The following is a 7,198-nucleotide window of genomic DNA, read 5'->3' as shown; positions in this document are numbered from 1 at the left end:
CATTAACACATTAATCCACAATCACACAAGCTGACATAGATTTGTCACTGCTTATTTCTTCCATGTATTTTGTTATGGCAGTTTGTTCATTAGTTTTACCCAACAAACATGGTTCAGGTGTTTTTGATGTGTTTAATGAAGGTGAAAGGATTTTTATTAGTAGCGACTTAAGAAAGATTGATTCTTTACGTTTCATAACTGAACCAAAATTTGAGGCAGTCAAGCGAGACTGCCTTTCTTGAAACCACTGCATGCAATCTGACTGGCCCCTTGTGTTGCACTCTATGTCAACCATTTGTTGTTTGGTTTTTAAATAAAGTGTCTTTGGTAAATTGTATATATTTCTGAGAAGGCAAATGCTTGCATACTTCAGCAAAATCAGGAATAAGTACTTCTATAAAATGGACTCTCTAATGTTGTCATTATAAAGTTGACTTGCATGCAAGTTAGAATCGGTAAATGCTCTTTTTGAAGGCAACCCTTCCAAAAATTGTTCATGTTCGCATGGGTGATACTTGTTTGACTCTAGAAGGCCTTGAAAGTACTGGCAAGTGTCTACAGATTTCAACCCATCACCTAATTTTTTTAAGTCAATTTCACTGACATCTTTAGCAAAAGCTGGTGTTGGGTTGTTGTACACAGTTTGGTGCACTTTGTCTTTTTTGCAGGTTGCCTTGTTAAATTTAACTTGGCCAAACAATAATGCAGATTCAAGTTTTTCACTGGAAGGAGCATGTCACTGCTGTAGTAATTGTGTACATGTCAAATCGTCTGGTATTTCTGTTAACTGAAGTTTAATAAAGTCTAAAATTTTAAAAAGCAAAGCAGCCACATGCTCGCAGCAACCACCTTTTCCAGCTTTACATGAGCAACTTGCATCAGTTACTTTACAAGTGTCCTGGCGTAGGTGCACATAAACTGAATAGTTCGCCTTTTTCATCAAAGCATGCACATTACTTTTCACCAGGAAAAACTTTTCAGCGCCCTTAGGGACTGGTCATAATTTAGCAGGGGGGTGGGGAGGTGGAAATAGTGGGGGGTCACATATTTTTTAGCCAGAAAAAGGGGGGTTCATAAAATGTTAGACAGTTATAAGGGGGGGGGTTGCTTATTTCTGGTTGTAATTATTTCTTTTATACATGCTTAGACTTTGAGTTGCACTGCATAAGCTTTGCTTAGAACATTAAACAAAATTAGTTATAGAATTTAAAATGAAAAGTTATATAAGTCACTGTGTTAAAATATTTATATTTAAATAGCAGGGTCTTTCACTAGAAATAACTAACATATTATGTTTAAAACCAAATTTTAACATATGAATATGTCAAGGGTGGGTAGTATCGGAGTTGTTGGAGTTTGCAACTGTAGCGAACTACAATTTGCGAGTAACTGTATAGACTACTTTTTAAAACTGGTAGTTTGAAGTTGTCGCGAACTATATTTTCTATATTAAAAGTAGCGAAGTAGTTGATTACTTTTTCAACAACAATCGCTATTCGCCACTTTTCGATTTTTTAATATCCCTCGACTATATACTCTATAGTTCATACACTATAATACAAAACTAGTCATTTAATATACCATGTCAAATCTCGTTTGGACCCACATTTTGTTCTAGAATTCTTTGGCTCATCCGCCATTAATCCATAGTATCAGAATATATGAGCATATTATGCTTAACATTTCATATGTTTAAAACATGTGAAATCAATATAAATTACAAACACGGATACCAGGAATTTTGTTGTAGCGAAGTAGCGAATACTTCGCTACATTTTTCTAGCGATATAGCTGTACACGTAGTCAAAAGAACCAAACTACATATTTTTGACAATAGCAGTAGTTGTAGGTGACTACATTATTTTAAAATAGCAGTAGTTGTAGCGAACTACACAAAACTTGTAGTCTACCCACCCTTGGAATATATATAAGTGGACGTATATAAATTAATTTTATTACTTTATATAAACGTTGTCAGAAAAATTTTTGAAGGTGTAATTACTATTTTGAATTGACGGTGCAGATTACAGTAGTTTCTCATTTTGAAGCAGTGTTTATCAAAACGTTGACGGATGGGGGGGGGGCATTTTTACCGTCTCGAACAAGGGGAGGGGGCATGATTTTTTGTGGATAAGGCAAGACAGGGTTGCAAAATATCATTCCTTAAAATATTGAATTACACCTCCCCACCCCCCTGCTAAATTATGACCAGTCCCTTAACGACGTTAGCTTTTACTAAAATTTGGGTAACCATCTTTTCTTTAAAGAGTTGGTATATATACCCACACTTTTTTGCTTGTGAGCATTTGGTGGCTTTCCGTGTTTGGCTGAACTATCAGTTATCAAATGTTTTGTGAGTAATTCATGGGTGAAAGCGGAAATACCACTCAAGTTTCTGGTCCACAAAATAGACTTTGAGCAAAGGACCTCTTCGCCGTTTTCCATTTTTCAAGAAAAATATATTCAGAAACGGTCCAAATATGTTGGCGGCCAAGCGAGCAATTTATATTTTGAATCGCGTGAATTTTACGTCGTTGAAAAACTCCACCAAAACGCATAAGCAGCAATGAAAAGCACTTAGAAGCACTTCAACACAACAGAAAATTTTTTAAACAAGAAAGCTCTATACTTCAAACGGTAACTTTTCGCGCCCAAAAAAGTTCAATGTTTTGGTTTTGGGAAAGAACACTTGATCAAACATGTGTTTTTTTAGACCGACCATATGTGAAAACATTTTCGTGTCTTAGGCCGTGAGAAAGCAGTCGATTGCCGTATAACTCGGCGAAACGATCATCCTCTTTGTTCCACTTATTTTAAAAGTAATTTAACTGAACACATACCTTTCGATTGGAAAAGATAGCAAAATTTGTGTCTGGCATTTTGAATCGAAGCCACAGCACGCTTCGGCAACTCTGTACGCCAAGCTGAATATTTCAAGACATTTTCATCGTAGAAACCCGAGACAAGGAAAAAATATGAGGCAAGACGTACAGAATTGAAAAAAACTTTAACCGAAGTCAAAATGATAAAAGTTTTCCGTAAATTTTCACATCAAAAGCTTCTTTGTCTGTTCCAACACAGCAAGCGGCCATGATGGATAATTCTGCCGTGTAACTAAACTACCATAATCCTTTGCAATTCCGCAAGAGGTTCATTTACCTTGAAGTAAGGCGACATCACTGAGCTATAATAGGGACCTTAAGATTCTACGACGCGGTGATTCGCGACGCCACCGGAAGTAAATTTGCACAATTTGAGCATGCGTGTGCGTTTTTGCTCAGGGAAGTTTATCTACGACGACGCCGTTTTGGAGTTTTCTCGTCGTCGTAGATTGTCTAAAAAAGTAAGAAAAAAATGGCAAAAAGTACTGTGCCGTTAGAAGGAAAGGAAGGTTTCAAATCCGGGTAAGTGCTGTCAGTTTTTTAGTTTATTAATATTACAAAATTTATAAATATGTAACGCGTGGTTGTTTTTTAATTGTCTGTAATTTATTACTGTAAAGTACACTCCTTTGCTTTTCAAACTCGATTTTAAATTTTTACTCAATGCATATTTCAATTTTTTCTCTAAATACCATTCATCTCATTTTTTCTTTTATTCATTTAACATTGCAGAGTTTGTTTTATAATGAAATGGACTACTCAGCATGATGTGGAATTTTGCAAAGAGGTTGTTGCTTCCAAGCTCTTTGAAACCAAAAAAAGGTCAGCAGAAAGAGCGCTGGTTTGGGAGTCTATTGCTAAAAATTTGGAAAAAATAGAATATCCTAAATTCAAGGTAGAGCAACGCTCTGTTAGAGACAGATTGAAAAAACTAATGAAACAGTTTCGAAAAAAGAAAAATGAGGAAAGACGAGCTAGTGGTATTTCACCTGAATTAACAGAATTGGACACATTGCTGGAAGAGATTTGTGAAAGAGAGCATGCATCTGAAACCCTGGCTGCAGAAATGGGAGAAAAGGAAAAAAGACGATTAGAAGAAGATCAAATGGCTGCACAAGAAATACGAAAAAGAGCCATGGAAACGTTATCTGAGACCCAGGTGAGGAATGCTGTTGGAAAAGATCAACATGCTCCCAAATGCAAAATCAGAAAGGGTGCTGATACAGCCTTGGCATTTTTGCCAGAAAAGGCAGAAAAGAAAGGGAACTGAAAGAAGAGAGCAACAAATTAGAAAGGGAGCGTCTGGAAATGGAAAAAGAAAAAACAGAAAAATTCATGCAGCAACAGAATGACATGTTGAATTCTATTTTGGAAATGCAACGACAGCAAAATAAGCAGGTACAAGCAAGCCAAATGGTTTTAATGCAGCAACAGCAACAACAAGGGCAGGCATTAATAGCTTTTTGTCAAAGATTATTGATAAAGAGAATTAGACCTGCTAACAAAGACATGTTGTTGTGATAAATTAGTCAGTTTTGTGAAAAAACTAATGTTGAGTTTGGTAAAAAATATTCTACAAGCACAATTTATCTTACAATTTGATCTTAATGACAATTACATTAACTACAGTACATTGAAATGTTATTTTACCAATATATAATAATTATATTTAAACAATTTATAAATTTATGTTATATTACATTTAAATGATATTTTACATGCATTACTCAAAAATGTTGTATTCAAATGTTAAATATTTACAGTATCATAATATTTTATGTCAAAATCTCAAACCAATATCATGTTCTTTGATTGAGTTTTGAATAGTATGCTAATAAAATAATTCTGTAGTTTTACCACTATGTATTTCAATGATTTCCATTGTTTTGTTGAAATAATTCTCTGAATATATATACAGTGTCATGCATCATTAAGAAAAGTACTCCTCAACAGTAGGTGGTTCAAGTTCAAAAAACTTTGAAGTGGTGTTAGACTGCATGCATGTAAGAGCATTTCTCAAAATTGCAGCAACAATATACATCTTGCCTACACTGCTTAAACCAATCTTTTGGTTTTTCTTGAAGTCCAAAAACTTAAAATAGTTAACAACATCCCCAAACAACCATTCAAAAGAAACACGCACATTGCTCATGGACCTGTTGAAAGCTTCCATTTCTGGTGTGAGTGGACGGTCCCTGTATGGTACCTGTAGGTGCACACGGTGAGGATAAGCAGGATCACCATAAAGACACATAGGGTAACCATTTACCTGTGCATACTGCTCTAAGTCTTGCAGAAGTCCAGAATCCATAAGCATAGCAGCATCATGCCTTCTTCCCTCTGCAGATTTGATGATAGATGTTTAAAAAAAGCATTTAAGTCTATAATCTCAAACTGTGTTGTAAACTATATTGCAGACTTTTGGCTGTTACAAAAGGTATTGAAAAAAAAATGTGGAGATATGCCATCATATCACCAGCTAACAAAACGTTTGAAATTTGTTAGTCAAAATGTTTACATACCTACAGGTCCAAACAAGTTTGCAATGAGACCATTTGGTAGGGCAAGCGACTGGTATTTTAAAGCATGGACCCTCTTATGCCCATTGTAAACTAATGCCTGCATCTCCCCAGGACGACAGATTGCTTTTACCGTGCCATCAACAAAGCCGAAGCAGTTGTCTAATGCCGCTCCCTTTTGGTGCACTGCATCAGCATATTGTTGAAGACAATGAGGGTTCAGCAATTGATGATTCCACCTCGTTATCTTCTCCCCGTGCCTTCTATAAACGAAGTCGACCACTTCATTGGATATCATGCTAAGCTCCGGGACTGGTCGCCCAAAGAGTGGTATTAAGTCGCTATATCTGCAAGGGTAGCAAAACCGTCGAAGAAGAATACACAGTCCTTCAATTCCTCCACAAATTGTTCCTTGAGCGCAAGTGAATTTCTTGGGCATATCCATAGCACGAGCCAAAACTGGAATTTCGTTTTTTTCAAACCTGAAATTCACCTTGCATTCAACCGCATCTGTCTCTTCCAGAAAGAAACTATCATAGTCTTTAAAAGGCAGTTCCGGATTTTTCCCACGGCAAACGATATCGTGTAAAACGACAAACTCGAAGTTATCAATGTAAGAAGATTCATAGGCTAAAATAACATCATTTCTAGCTTTCTTGAACGAGCACATTTCAAGTTCGCGTTATCGGAAAGTACAGTAAATCTTAAGGCGGATTTCCACTTACAGCGAAATCGTTCGATGGCGAAACATCAGCATATTTTCTTTTGAATTGAGAACAGTCAAGTCGAACTAATTTATTTATGCTGTTAAAATTCAAAAAAAATATGCAAATATTTACCTAGCGAACGATTTCGCTGTAAGTGGAAATCCGCCTTTAAGGATATTTAAACGCGACGCCACCGCGTACAGAATGTTGCTCTCCCAGTGCCTTCGTCTTCCGGCAGGGCGTCGCGAATCACCGCGTCGTAGAATCTTAAGGTCCCTAATATAATTCCGGGAGGACCGGCTCGTCATTTTTCGGTAACTTCGCCGCCATCTTTTTGAAGCCGAAAACATGGCGGACTTCGCCCTTCTGCGCATGCGTAGAAGCTCTGTTGACGCTACATGGTCCTAAATGTCCATGGTAGTTACCACTAACCAGGCTCAAATCTGAGCCCGCTTCGAAAACATCCCCTTCTGGATTTTTTTAAAAAAATTATTTTGTGCAAAACCTCGTTGTTTTCGATATACTTTATTAACTATAATACGAAAAAAAATTATTTCAAGATGTATACAAGTCGTACACGTTGTTTTTACCAATACCAGGCCAAATAAGTATTATAACTTCAAAAAATATGTAAGAAAACGTCACCTATAACGTCAAACTACCTCACCGGTAATTTTCATTTTTCCGAGTTTCATTGATTTATTCATGTTTATTATTTTACAATCTACATGAAATCCAATGTCAATTAAAATGACAATTCCAATTCTTTGAGCTCCTTATTCTTTTTCTCTAGTTGTTCGGAAAGTGAATTCACTATCTCTTCATATATTTTCACATGTCTTTCTAACGGCAAGACAACATGACTGTTGTCATGTTCACGAGGGTAAATAATTGCACTATTATCAACGCTGTTGTTGCCAGTCGTCACATTAACATGTACAGACACAGGGTGCCCGCCTCAGCGTTTGTTATTAAAATATCGCTGTAAAAACTAATGCTGCAAAAATGACAAAAAACGACTTGCAGTTGAATTTAAAAATATATTCGACGAGAAAAACAACTTTCAGTTGAATTTAAAAAGTAAATTCCG

This window comes from Dendronephthya gigantea, unplaced genomic scaffold (genome assembly GCF_004324835.1).
Source record: "Dendronephthya gigantea isolate DGI-Jeju-01 unplaced genomic scaffold, DenGig_1.0 000659F, whole genome shotgun sequence".
In the NCBI taxonomy this organism is placed as follows: domain Eukaryota; kingdom Metazoa; phylum Cnidaria; class Anthozoa; order Malacalcyonacea; family Nephtheidae; genus Dendronephthya; species Dendronephthya gigantea.
This window is presented reverse-complemented; position numbering follows the sequence as displayed.